Source organism: Gorilla gorilla, chromosome 17 (assembly GCF_029281585.2).
Source record: "Gorilla gorilla gorilla isolate KB3781 chromosome 17, NHGRI_mGorGor1-v2.1_pri, whole genome shotgun sequence".
NCBI lineage: Eukaryota > Metazoa > Chordata > Mammalia > Primates > Hominidae > Gorilla > Gorilla gorilla.
Window position 1 is genome coordinate 35,859,376 of NC_073241.2, and position 13,544 is coordinate 35,872,919.

Genomic DNA, 13,544 nt, shown 5'->3' on the forward strand with positions numbered 1-13,544 from the left:
TCTCTCACAAACCTCTGTTTGCACTGACCTGGTTGCACAGCCTGGTGCATTTTGCTGACCCCTTCATTTTTGACAGAACCTGGCGCATGTTTCAGTGCTCAGTGCTGTTTACAGAGCTTGGCAGCACACTTTGTCACACCTCATGCTGTTTGTAGAGTACCTCACTGTTGCCAGGCCCTGGCCTGTGACCCCAAAGTTCTGGCTTTAGCAGATAGGCAGACAGACAGATGGACAGACATAGACTACTGAGCTCTACTTTCCAGCCTGCTCTCTCCCACCCTGCTTTTTCCCAGAGGCTTGTTGGCACCATGGATTGCACTTTCAGCTCCCCACCTGCCCGTCTGCAAAGTGGCCTCATTGGTGTGCCATTTTTACTGGTCCAGTCCCAACTACAAGGGGCATGGCTTGGCCATCTACCCTAGTTCCTCTCCATGTCCCCATGGCTCTCAAGTGTCTCCAATTCCAGCTGTCCCAGCTGCCCCGGGCAGGAGGAGGTGTGTGTGGCAAATCTGCTGGGTTACCTATTAACTCAGCTGTGAGTTGAAGAGCCGATGCGCAGCAGGCAGACTTGAGTCTCCTTTCTGTCCATGGGCTCGGGCCACTGTATCTGGTCCACCCGTGGCTCCAAAATGGTCTCCTGGTCCGTGATAGCAAAGATCCAGGAAATATGGTGCGAGGAAGATGAGAGGAAGATGGTGCGAGAGTTCCTGGCTGAGTTCATGAGCACATATGTCATGATGGTGAGTGGGTGGGCAGCACAAAGTGGGTGGGGCTCTGCCAGGGCCTTCCATGACCCCCTCCCCATGCTGACCCCATGGGTCACATTGTCCATTCCTTGCCTCTGAGCTGGGAGCCTGGGGAAGCAGCGAGGAAAGTAAGGAGGGAGGGGGGCTTTCTCATCAAGCCTTTTTGGACAGAAAGGGCTCATAATACGTGGGGGTCAAATGAAACCATGCACTGGGGTATCCGGGGCACGGCTGGAAATGGGGATAAGGGAAACCCAGAGTAAAGAGATTGAAGAGGCCCAGGTGCAGTGGCTCATGCCTGTATTTCCAGCACTTTGGGAGGCTTAGGCAGGTGGATCACCTGAGGTCAGGAGTTCGAAACCAGCCTGACCAACATGGTGAAACCCTGTCTCTACTAAAAATACAAAAATTAGCTGGGCATGGTGGCAGACACCTGTAATCTCAGTTATTCAGGAGGCTGAGGCAGGAGAATCACTTGAGCCCAGGAGGTGGAGGTTGCAGTGAGCTGAGATCACACCATTGCACTCCAGCCTGGGTGACAGGAGCAAAACTCTGTCTCAAAAAAAAAAGAAAAAAAGAAAAAAAAAGAGAGAGATTGAAGAGAAACTTGATGATCAGGCTCTGATAATGAATCTAGAGGGCAATGGGCGATGTTGAAGGCTGGCAAGCAGGGGAGTGACATGATCAGATTTGGATTTTAAAGGTAATTTTGGGTGCAGTGTGGAGCATAAGCAGGACAGGCAAGGCTGGCAAGAAGGAACCAGTTAAGAGGCCGCTTTTGATCTAGGACAGAGAGAGGGTGATGACTGATCTGGGGCTGGAGAAGAAAGCACATGTTTGAGAGTGCTGTGGAAGATGGAATCAGGGAGACTCTGCCAGCAGAAGATGTGGGCAAAGAGCCGATGAGCTGTTCTGGAGCACGGGGCCCAGCACAGGGTGAGAGGCAAGATGCCTGTGGGAAATCCAGGAGATAGTTAAACACAGGCAAGGGGCTGGAGCTCAGGAGAGGCTTGGTCTGGAAGGAAAAAGTTGAAGTTCATCACAACACAGGTGGTGGTTGTCAACACTGTCTAGAAGGAGTGTACAGAAAGAGAAAAGGATGGTTTGAGGACAGATCCCTGAGGAATGAAGAGGGGCACACAAAGGAGCCTGAGAAGGAATGGTCAGACAGGTGGGAGGAGAACCAGAGCCAACTGCGTGACAGAGGGGGGCAGTGGTTCCACCAGGAAGAAGCTGTCAGCGGCATGGGCAGCAGCAGATGGGCCACGCGAGGTGAGCACTGGCAAGGGGCCTTAGGGTTTGCCAACGTGGAGGTTGCTGGTAACCTTGACAAGGGCTCTTCTTTAGTGTGTGATTGGGACAGAATCCAGACTGCAGGCGGGATGTGAGGTTGCTCCCTCTCCACCTGCTTCAGCCGTGCCACTTACTCCAGTGAGCCTCTGCCCTTAACATGACTGTAGCCATGTTTATTGCATCTTATGCAGGGTCCAGGGTCTAGAAAAAGAAGGGGCAGCCTCTGGGAAGGGAGACAAAGGCAGCCAGGTGCATGCTAGAGGAAGGTGGGGTGAGAGAGGCTGTTTGTGTGTGTGGTGGGGCCCATGGAGCTCAAGGGAGAGAGGAAATCGGAACACCAGGGTTCTTAGCCTGACCCTGCCACTGAGTGACCAGTTGGCCTTGGGCAGGTCTCTCCCTGGCTTAAAGCCTGACTTCTCACTTATATCATGTAGAATTAGGCCTTCGTGGGCTTTGGAGCTGTGTTTGAATCCTGGCTCTGTTATCTTCTAGCTGTGCGACTATCCACAAGTATCTTAACTGTTCACAAATTTAGCTTTCTTGTTTTTGAGACAGGGTCTCACTCTGTCTCCTAGGATGGAGTGCAGTGGTATGATCTCAGCTCACTGCAGCCCCCACCTCCAATACTCAAGTGACTCTCTTGCCTCAGCCTCTTGAGTAGCTGGGACTACAGGCACGTGCCACTGTGCTCAGCTAATTTTTCTATTTTTAGTAGAGATGGGGTTTCACCATGTTGGCCAGACTGGTCTCGAACTCCCGAATTCAGGTGACCTTCCTGCCTCGGCCTCCCAAAGTGCTGGGATTGCTGGCATGAGTCACCTCGCCCAGCCCACAACTTTAGCTTCCTTATTGGTTAACAGGAGGATTTGTGTGAAGAAGGCCAAGTCTCAGCACCCAGTGTGGTACCCATGTATTGGTCCCTTGTTATTAGGACGGGTGCTCTAGCTGCTCTCTCCTCTCTGTCTCTGGCCCTCCCCTACTCCTCTCTTACCTCCTCACCTGCTTTGGCTCCTGAGCTGTGAGGACAGCAGTTGGATCCTGTCCCTCCTTAATCCAGGGCAAAGTAATTCACTTACCACAAGACATTCCAGCCCCATGAGGGCTGTTAACCCTTGGAACCTCGGAGGCAGGAGGGTGCATTCTCTGAGAGCTGTTAGGGAAATAGGCACCGCCCACATGCTTGATACCTGCCCACATCTGTGTTTCTCTTCCTTTTGTTGAGATTTTCATTGAGCACCTAATGCATCCTGGGCTCTGTGATGCTAAGCCCCTTACGTGCAGCATCTTCCCAAATCCTCGCAATAGCCCTGTGAAGTAGGTAGTATTATTATCCCAGTTTCACAGATGGGAAAACTGAGGCTCCTTGAGACTAAGCCTTTTGCCCAAGGTCACACTTTAAGTCAAGATTAAATCCAGTGCAGTCTAATGTCACAGTCTTTTTTGTTTTTTTTTTTTGAGATACAGTCTTGCTTTGTCGCAGTGGTGCGATCTCAGCTCACTGCAACCTCCACCTCCCAGGTTCAAACGATTCTTGCATCTCAGCCTCTGGAGTAGCTGGAATTACAGGTGCATGCCACCATGCCCAGCCAATTTTTGTATTTTTAGGAAAGACAAGGTTTCACCATGTTGTCAAGGCTGGTCTTGAACTCCTGACTTCAAGTGATCCTCCCACCTCGGCCTCCCAAAGTGCTGGGGTTACAGGCATGAGTCACCGTGCCCAGCCCAATATCACAGTCTTGACCCTTAACCTCTATGCTCTGTACCTTAGCTTAAATATTGCCAGCTCTTAAAGACTGGCTTGTTAATGCTCCCCCAGCCAGGGTAAGGTCCTCACTTTCAGGTAGTTCAAGATGCCTCTCTCGGCCTCAGTTTCCCCATTTATAGAGTGGGAGAAAAATTCTTGCTGTGCAGATTTGTTGTGAGGATTGAAGACAGTAGCACTTGTAAAAGAACTTTGTGAGGCGTAAGCCTATATCGGATATTGTGTTGTTGTTATTTTTAGTTGCCAGGCTGTGCCAAGAAGTGAGGGCTTTTTTTTTTTTTAATATATATATAGGAATCTCAGTGAGTCACCAGGGTGAAGGTTTTGCCAAAAAAGCTAGTGTGACCTTGGCCCCATTTATTGCAGCCAGGACGAGGGAAGTGGACTGATCCGTGTTGCAGCTTCCAGGGGTGTTGCCCTTGGAGCTGGCCTCCTGGCTGTGGGGGAGAGTTGGATGGGCTGGGCCACATTCACTGATCAGGGAGAGGAGGGGCTGGAGCCATCCGGGCCCTGGAAAACCAGCCATACACGTGAGACAGGGGGCAAGGGTTGCAGATCACATGCTACGGGGGCCAAGAGAGCGGCAACTCAGGGCGGTGGGGACTTTGGCTGGCTGCAGAGTGCCAATCTGTGCAAGGCTGTATAGCTGCCGCCACTCCAGCTGACTGTTGCCATGGAGGGTGAAATGCAGGCCAGTGTTGCCTGAGCTACTCATTTTTCAAGAGAGACGGAAACTTCTGTTCTTCAAAACCAAGTTATCTAAACAAAACCTGTGCGCTGGATGAATTACGTGGGTGAGTTGCCAGTTGGCAACACTGACACAGGGAATCATGTGGGGTTCATTCACTCACCCAGTATTTTATTTTATTTATTTTATTTTTTTGAGACAGAGTCTCACCCTGTTGCCCAGGCTGGAGTGCAGTGGTGTGATCTCAGCTCACTGCTCTGCCTCCCAGGTTCAAGTGATTCTCCTGCCTCAGCCTCCCGAGTAGCTGGGATTACAGGCATGTGCCACCACACCTGGCTAGTTTTTTGTATCTTTAGTAGAGACGGGGTTTCACCATGTTGGCTAGGCAGGTCTCGAACTCCTGACTTCATGATCGGCCTGCCTCGGTCTCCCAAAGTGCTGGGATTACAGGCGTGAGCCACCACGCCTGGCCTATGCTCATCCAGTATTTTTAGCACATGGTATTGGAATGTGGGAAAGGCCATGGGGGCCCCTCTGTTTTCAGACCCTCCATGCCTCCTCCAGTCCCTCTACCTCTTGACCCTGCCAGCCTGTCAGCCTGTCCTGACCTCACTCCCCCCTGCACCCCCAGCTGTTCCTGTCCTCTCGTGCTGTATCTTATCCTGGATCCGAAGCCAGCCCAGCTCTGGGCTCCCCTGCTTCTGTCCTGGGGCCTCTGAGGGACCCAGTGGGCCCTGCTCAGCTGCCTCTCCCCCACCATATCTGGGCTATTTCACATTTTCTCAGACTTCCCCAAAGCTGCTCTGTACTCTGACTTTTTTTTTAATCAGCAAATGGCTTGATCTGCTGCTTGATAGGTAAAATAATCAACACTTCCTATGTTCAGCTCACCCTCTTGTCCCTCTTACCACCAGACCCATTAACCACCTGTGTATCCACATATCACCCCTTGGCTGGGGCGGGGTCCTCTCCTTCCTGGAGGACCCCTCCACTTCTGCACCAATCCAGCTGTCCAGCCTATTCAGGTACTTTACTCTGTCCTTTTTCTCTGTCCTTTATCTTCAGCCCATCCCTCTCTCAGCCTATAAACATACTGAAGTTTCTCCACTGAAAACAACACAAAATGAAACATCCCTCCCTTCACCCTGTCAGCCCCTTCACGGGATCATGTTCTCTCTTCCCCACTCCTCAGGCAAGTTCTCAAAGAGGAGTCTACACTGGTGCCTTTCAACTCTTTTTTTTTTTCATTTTTTTTCTTTTTTTGAGATGGAGTCTTGCTCTGTCGCCCAGGCTGGAGTGCAGTGGTGTGATCTCGGATCACTGCAAGCTCCACCTCCTGGGTTCAAGCAATTCTCCTGTCTCAGCCTCCTGAGTAGCTGGGATTACAGGCAAGCACCACCACGCCTGGCTAATTTTTGTATTATTAGTAGAGACGGGGTTTTGTCATGCTGGTCTTGAACTCCTGACCTAAAGTGATCCATCCACCTCGGCCTCCCAAAGTGCTGGGATTACAGGCATGAGCCGCCGCACCCGGCATGGTCTGCCGTCTTACCCTGTACCCTCTCCTGGGGCCTTCTCCTCTGTCAGCTTTGACTTCGGCCCTTATGTCTATAATTCTTCAGGTTTTCTCCTTTATCAACCCTAGAACAGAGTTCTCCAGGGGAAATACAATACAAGCCATCTGTATAATTTAAATTTTTCTAGTATCCACATTAAAAAGGTAAAAAGCAACAGGTGAAATTAATTTTAATAATTAACCCATATAGCCAAAATCCTATTTCAAGATGCAATCAATGTAAAATTATTAGGATATTCTGGCCAGGCATGGTGGCTCACACCTGTAATCCCAGCACTCTAGGAGGCTGAGGTGAGAGGATTGCTTAAGGCCAGGAGCTCGAGACCGGCCCAGGCAACATAGTGAAACCTCATCTCTACACAAAATAAATTGAAAAACTTAGCTGGGATAGGGCTCAATGGCTCATGCCTGTAATCCCAGCACTTTGGGAGGCCAAGGCAGGCTGATCATCTGAGGTCAGGTGTTGAGGTCAGGTGATGAGGTCTGGCCAACATCGTGAAACCCTGTCTCTACTAAAAATACAAAAAAATAGTTGGGCATGGTGGCATGCACCTATAATCTCAACTACTCGGGAGGCTAAGGCAGGAGAATCACTTGAACCCGGGAGTTGGAGGTTGCAGTGAGCCGAGATTGCGCCATTGCACTCTGGCTTGGGTGACAGAGCAAGACTGTCTCAAAAAAAAGAAAAAAATTGGCTGCGTGCCTAGGCACACGCCCATAGTCCCAACTACTTGAGAGGCTGAGGTGGGAGGATCACTTGAGCCCAGGAGATGGAGGCTGCAATGAGCCCTGATCATGGCACTGCACTCCAGCCTGGGTGATAGAGCAAAACCCTATCTCAGGCATCAAACAAACAAACAAACAAATAAAACAGAGGCACAAGAAAGCAAGGCATGCATGGAGCAGCACAGTTGTTTGGTTTGAGGCCATCTGGCACAGGTAACTGCCTGGATTTAATCCTGGCTCACCATGTACAGGCTGTGTGACCTTGGACAAGCCATTCAAGTTCTCTAAGCTTCAGATTACCCATCTGTCAAGTAGGGGAGAATAATAGTGCTTAACTATCATTTGCAACATCTGAGTTTCTGGCTCGGCCAACGGGGATGGGGAACATAGAGCGAGGAGCAGGTGTGCTGTGAGATGGCGAACCTTCAACAGAGCCTGAGACACCCGTGGAACACCAGGAGAGTTCCAGTGGGGATTTACAAATAGGCATGTGGCTCCCCCACGGAGATGATGGGAATTTTAGCGCATCAGGCATAGCTGAAACTGTCTACCTGGTAAAACCATGCCTGAAAAGACCTTTGGAAAATCAGGAGGTTGCTGGAGCCCTTGGAGAGAGCTGTGGTGTCTGTGACATGTGGAAGTGGAAGCCAGATTGAGGAGGGGGTGCGAGGGAAGGGGTGAAGCAGCTGGCCAGTGTGTTCTCTCCTGCAGCCTGACTGAAACAGGGAGGGGGCAACCAGGAACCCACAGCTGGAGAAGGACGCTGGGCAGGGGTGGGACAGTTTGCTGGAAAGGATGAGACTCCAGTGTGTGGGAGCCGGTCAATGGGAGGATGGAAGGTATGGGGGAGACGGAGGCCTCTGCAGAGGGAGAGGATAGCACAGGAGCCAGGGCTGAAGGGAACAGTGGCTCTAGACTGAGGGTAATGGGCCTGAAGGTAGGCCCCTTCCCCTGTGAAGGCGGCATTATCTGAGGAGCCGTGAGGGATGGGCAAGAAGCAGCAGCTTGGGAATGCCGCCTGAGGTCAGTGGAAATGAAGCTGAGGGCAAGACAGTTAGGGCCCCACTGTTCCAGCATTGTGGGAATTGCGGCAGAGTGTTTGTACATGTGTGTGTGTGTGTGCAGGGAGGGGTTCCTGGCAGAGTCAGGCGTGGATGGATTTGGAGGTCCCTTGAAGAAACTTCCTTCAGGTCAGCCTGAAGTGTGAGGGACTCTGAGGGGGTGCAATGCATGCCAGCCATCCCCTCCTCGCAGCCCTGCCTCACCCCAAAACTTCAGGTGGGCCTGGGGCTGAGGTGCTTGGATGTTTGTCATAAGAGCTTTTAACTCTGCTGCTCCACCCAGTTCTCAGTGGCTCAGGTCTGAGAGGCCTCAGCAGGGGCAAGGAGAGGAGGCAGTGAGGACGGAAGGCTCTGGAGGAAGAGGGCATGGCAGAGGGTCTTCGAGGCAATGCCAGGGAGGCCCAGGGCATGGGGGTGAGGAGCTAGAACTGAGCTCTGAGCCCTCCTCTGAGGTTGGGGCTTCTGGGCAGGCAGCCCCCTTAGAGGCCCTCCCTTGTAGGTATTCGGCCTTGGTTCCGTGGCCCATATGGTTCTAAATAAAAAATATGGGAGCTACCTTGGTGTCAACTTGGGTTTTGGCTTTGGAGTCACCATGGGATTGCACGTGGCAGGCCGCATCTCTGGTGAGTGAGCCCAGGCCCTGCTGGACCGGGCAAGACCAGGTGTCCCCAACAGGCTCTTTCCTGCCCGCCTCAGCCAGCTCCTTTGCCAGCACAGCCAGTGCCTCAGCCTGGCCACCGGGCAGGAGGAAGTCTCCTCTGAACCCCGTGCCTATGACGTGTCTGCCCCAGATTCTTCCTGGGTCCCCCTGACCTACCATTTCCACTGGCTGGGTCATCTTAGGCAAGCCATCGCCTCTGTGTTCCTCAGTTTCCTTAAGAGTGAAACGAAGATGGTGGCCCCTGCCTCACGGGGTGGTTGTGAGGGCTCAAGGAGAGAACTCTGTCATGGAGCATGCTGTCATACACACTAGCCATTGTTGTTCTCATACTGTTTGTCACTGTTGTTTGTTCTGCTCTCACTCCCTGACACACTTGCCTGCTGCCCGCAGGAGCCCACATGAACGCAGCTGTGAGCTTCGCTAACTGTTCACTGGGCCACGTGCCCTGGAGGAAGTTTCCAGTCTATGTGCTGGGGCAGTTCCTGGGATCCTTCCTGGCAGCTGCCACCATCTACAGTCTCTTCTACAGCAAGTGTCCTGCCCGGGTGTCCGCCTCTGGCCTCAGCAGCCTCCTATGAAATATGGGCAGATTGGACCTCAGTGTCCTGAATTATAAATAGCTGGGAGAAAAGAGCCTTGGAGCTCCCCCACCCTCTAACGTATAACCTCATTTCTGGGACCCCAGTGGGGCTTAGTTGGGGGCAGGTTCGCATGATAGTCTGTGTCTCCGCAGAGGCCATTCTCCACATTTCGGGTGGAGAGCTGATGGTGACCAGTCCTGTTGCTACAGCTGGCATTTTTGCCACCTACCTTCCTGATCACATGACATTGTGGCGGGGCTTCCTGAATGAGGTCAGTGGTCCGGGATGAGTACCCCTCCCCCTGCCCTCCACCCCTCAGGACGGAGCCAGCAGGGAGTCCCTCCAGATAGACAGGACAAGAACTCTGGATGGAGACTGTACTGAGACGTGTCTCTGCTGGTGGGCTTGGGTCTGGGGCACTGCCGACGTCCTGTTGGTTGGGGAGGGGCCCAGGTGAGCTGCCACAGCATCTGCTCCTCAGGAGTGGCTGACCGGGATGCTCCAGCTGTGTCTCTTCGCCATCACGGACCAGGAGAACAATGCAGCACTGCCAGGAACACACGCGCTGGTGATAGGCATCCTCGTGGTCATCATCGGGGTGTCCCATGGCATAAACACAGGATATGCCATCAATCCGTCCTGGGACCTGCCCCCCAGCATCTTCACCTTCATTGCTGGTTGGGGCAAACAGGTCTTCAGGTACTGCCCCTGCCCAGGCCCATTCCTTTGAGTTTTTCTGTGGGGCTCCTGTGTGTTGAGGGGTGGGGGGTGATGTGAGGGGCAGCACAGGAGGGTCCTGCAGAGCCCCCAGGTGGCCTGGGGAGCAGGAGTGAGTCCCAACATTTCCCCAGGCCAGTACAGATACAGATCCTGCACCTGCACTGAGTGTCAACCCTGTCCCTGAATCGGGCTGAGGCTGACCAGGGCCCTGGGTTGGGGGTGTTTCCTGGGGTAGCCTGGGGATGACTCCTTTGCTCAACCAGTCTTGGCCCAAGGTGGATGAGGGTGCTGTCCTGGGCATCAGCCCCCTCAGCAGGCCTCTGCCTCTTGCCTGCAGCGATGCGGAGAACTGGTCGTGGGTGCCAGTGGTGGCACCACTTCTGGGTGCCTCTCTAGGTGGCATCATCTAGCTGGTCTTCATTGGCTCCACCATCCCATGGGAGCCCCTGAAATTGGAGGACTCTGTGGTGTAAGAAGACCACGGGATAACCGTATTGCCCAAGATGGGATCCCATGAACCCATGATCTCTCCCCTCACCCTCATCTCCGTGAGCCTTGCCAACAGATCTTCAGTCCACTCTGCCCCACCCTTACATGAATCCATGGCCCTAGAGCACTTCCAAGCAGAGATTATTTGTGATCCCATCCCTTCCCCAATAAAGCAAAGCTTGTCCCTCAGCAGTACCCCCACTTCCTGGGGGCCTCCTGTGGTTGGGCTTCCCTCCTGGGTTCTTCCAGGAGCTCTAGGGCTATGTCTTAGCCCAAGGTGTAGAGGTGAGGCGCCTCAAGTCTTTCATGCCCTGGGAACTGGGGTGCCCCAGGGGAAGAATGGGGAAGAGCTGACCTGCACCCTCAGTAGGAACAAGGTGAGGTGAAAGAATGACAGAAACAGAATGAAGGATTTTCAGGCAAGGGGGAAGGAAGGGCAGTTTTGGTGAAAGGACCATAGCTGACTGGTGGAGGGCTGGCTTTGGAAATACTTTGAGGGGATCCTGAGATTGAACTCTACACTCTCCCCTGGTTCTTCCCTTCCCCGAGTTCTGGCTGGTTCTTGGACCAGACAAGGCAAGGCCCAAGAAGGTAGATCAGAATTTTTTAGCCTTTTTTTCATTAGTGCCTTCCCTAGTATTCTTCTAGACTTTTTTTCTTAATTACATGAAATTTTAATACCACAGATATACTATATATCTGTTTATGTTCTGTATATGTTCTGTGCTTTATACTTAAAAAAGAGTAAGATTTTTTTTTCACCTCCCCTTTTAAGAATCAGTTTTAATTCCGTTGAGAATGCTTGTTATAGATTGAAGGCTGGTAAGGGGTTGGGCTCCTCTTTCTTCTTCCTGGTGCCAGAGTGCTCCCACATGAAGGAATAGGAAAGGAAGATGCAAAGAGGGAAATCCTTCGAATACATGAAGACACAGGAAGAGGCCTCATAGGACTCCAAGGGCTCCAGGGAAGCAGCTGCAGAGGTTGGGTGGGGTGGGGGGCCAGAATCCACTGACCCTGGGGCCAGGCAGGAATCACTCTGTTGTCTGGGGCTCAGAAGGCAGCATCACCCGTGGTTCCTGTCATTGCTCATGCATTTTGCCTTTCAACAATTATTGTGCACCTACTGTGTGCAGGCCCTGCCTGGACACTGGGGATGCGCAGTGGATGCACCGGGCTCTGCCTTTGAGGGTTGCAGTTTAATGGGCGACAGGTAATTATAAGGAAGAAGGTGAGTGCAGAGTGGGAGGCTTGGAGGCAGTGGGGCTTGGGGTGGGAGAGCTCACATCCAGCCTCTGGGCCAAGGCCAGGAGGCTTCCCAGAGGAGGAGACAGAACAGGGTATTGTGGTGGGGGGTGTCCTTTTTGGGGCTGGGAGCTGCACTTTACAGTTTGAGGGGATGGGCAGAGGAGGCTGGGCTTCATTCTGGAGGTGGGGACACGGTAAGGTGAGGTTTAGAAAGCACACCTGAGCCGGGCGCGGTGGCTCACGCCTGTAATCCCAGCACTTTGGGAGGCCGAGGTGGGTGGATCACGAGGTCAGGAGGTCGAGACCATCCTGGCTAATACGGTGAAACCCCGTCTCTACTAAAAATACAAAAAAAAATTAGCCGGGAGTGGTAGCGGGCGCCTGTAGTCCCAGCTACTCTGGAGGTTGAGGCAGGAGAATGGCGTGAACCCGGGAGGCGGAGCTTGCAGTGAGCCAAGATAGCGCCACTGCAGTCCAGCCTGGGCGAAAGAGCGAGACTCCGTCTCAAAAAAAAAAAAAAAAAAAAGAAAGCACACCTGAGCCGCAGTGTGTAGGATGCTGGAAATGGTGGAGATGGGCCTGCAAAGAGAGTGCTGGGAAGTGATGACTCAGGAGCAGCAGCCGGCACCTAACAATGGGTCAGCACCGTGAGCGTGGAGACGAGGGCCAGGATTGATCAATACCCGAGAAGTGCAATGTACAGGACTTGGGCTCCATTTGGATGGAGTGGGTGAGGGAGAGGGAGGAATCAGAAATGGCTTCCGGTTTCCAGCTTGGGCCTGGGGATTGGAGATGTCCCCACTGAGAGTAGGGCACAAGTGAGGAAATGGTTTGGAGAGGAAGATGATAAGTTACATCATGGATGTGCTGAGTCTGAGTTGCCTATGGGACTTGGAATGGGGGGTGGCAAAAGGTGTGTGATCTTGAGCAAGATATTCAACTCTTCTGGGCCTTGGTCCTCTCATTTGTAAAATGGCGATAAGAATATTACTTCCCGTTTGTGTTGCTGTGAATATTAAATGCGCTACCACATGTAAAATGTTGAGAATCGTTTCTAGCTCAGAGTAAGTGCTCAATAAACACAGTTATGCCTTTTATATGGTCTGGAGCTCAGAAGTGGAAGACAGGGTTTTGTGAAGTCATGGCTTTGTGGATGTAGCTAGAGTGTGGAGTAATGACAGGAGGGTCGGGGGCATGGCACAAGGTAGGTGGTCAAGAGACACTGGACACAACCCAAATGTCCATCCACAGGGGAACAGATACATACACTGCTGTGCAATTGCACATAATAGAATCCTCTACAATAGCAAAAATTAAGGCACAGCAGACACCTGCAACAACACAGAAAAATTCTGGAGGCATAAAAAGTAATACAGTAGCTGGGCGTGGTGGTTCACACCTGTAATCCCAGCACTTTGGGAGGCCAAGGTGGGTGGATCAGGAGGTCAAGAGATCGAGACCATCCTGGCCAACATGGTGAAACCCTGTCTCTACTAAAAATACAAAAATTAGCTGGGTGTTATGGCACACACCTGTAGTCCCAGCTATTCAGGAGGCTGAGGCGGGAGAACTGCTTGAACCTGGGAGGCGGAGGTTGCAGTGAGCCAAGATCGCATCACTGCATTCCAGCCTGGTGACAGAGTGAGACTCGGTCTCAAAAAAAAAAAAAAAAAAAAAAAAGCCTGGTGTAGTTGGGCACCTGTAATCCCAGCTGCTCAAAAGGCTGAGGCAGGAGAGAATCCCTTGAACCTGGGAGGCAGAGGTTGCAGTGAATGGAAATTGTGCCACTGCACTCCAGCCTGGGTGACAGAGTGAGACTGCATCTCAAAAAAAAAAAAAAAGTAATACAGTAGACTATATACAGTGTGACACAGTCTTGTAGCTGAAAAATAAGGAAAAATACATTCTTTGCTATATATATGTATGTAAGAAAACTATTTTAGAAAAAGAGATAATTCCTACAGGCAGATGGGGAAGAACACAGGAGTAGTACAAG

General features: G+C 52.1%; 1 pseudogene; it reads left to right on the forward strand.

Annotated features, from left to right (window-relative positions):
• Positions 1-226: 226 nt before the first annotated feature.
• LOC129528181 (aquaporin-7B-like) lies at positions 227-12,529 on the forward strand (annotated as a pseudogene).
• Positions 12,530-13,544: the final 1,015 nt, after the last annotated feature.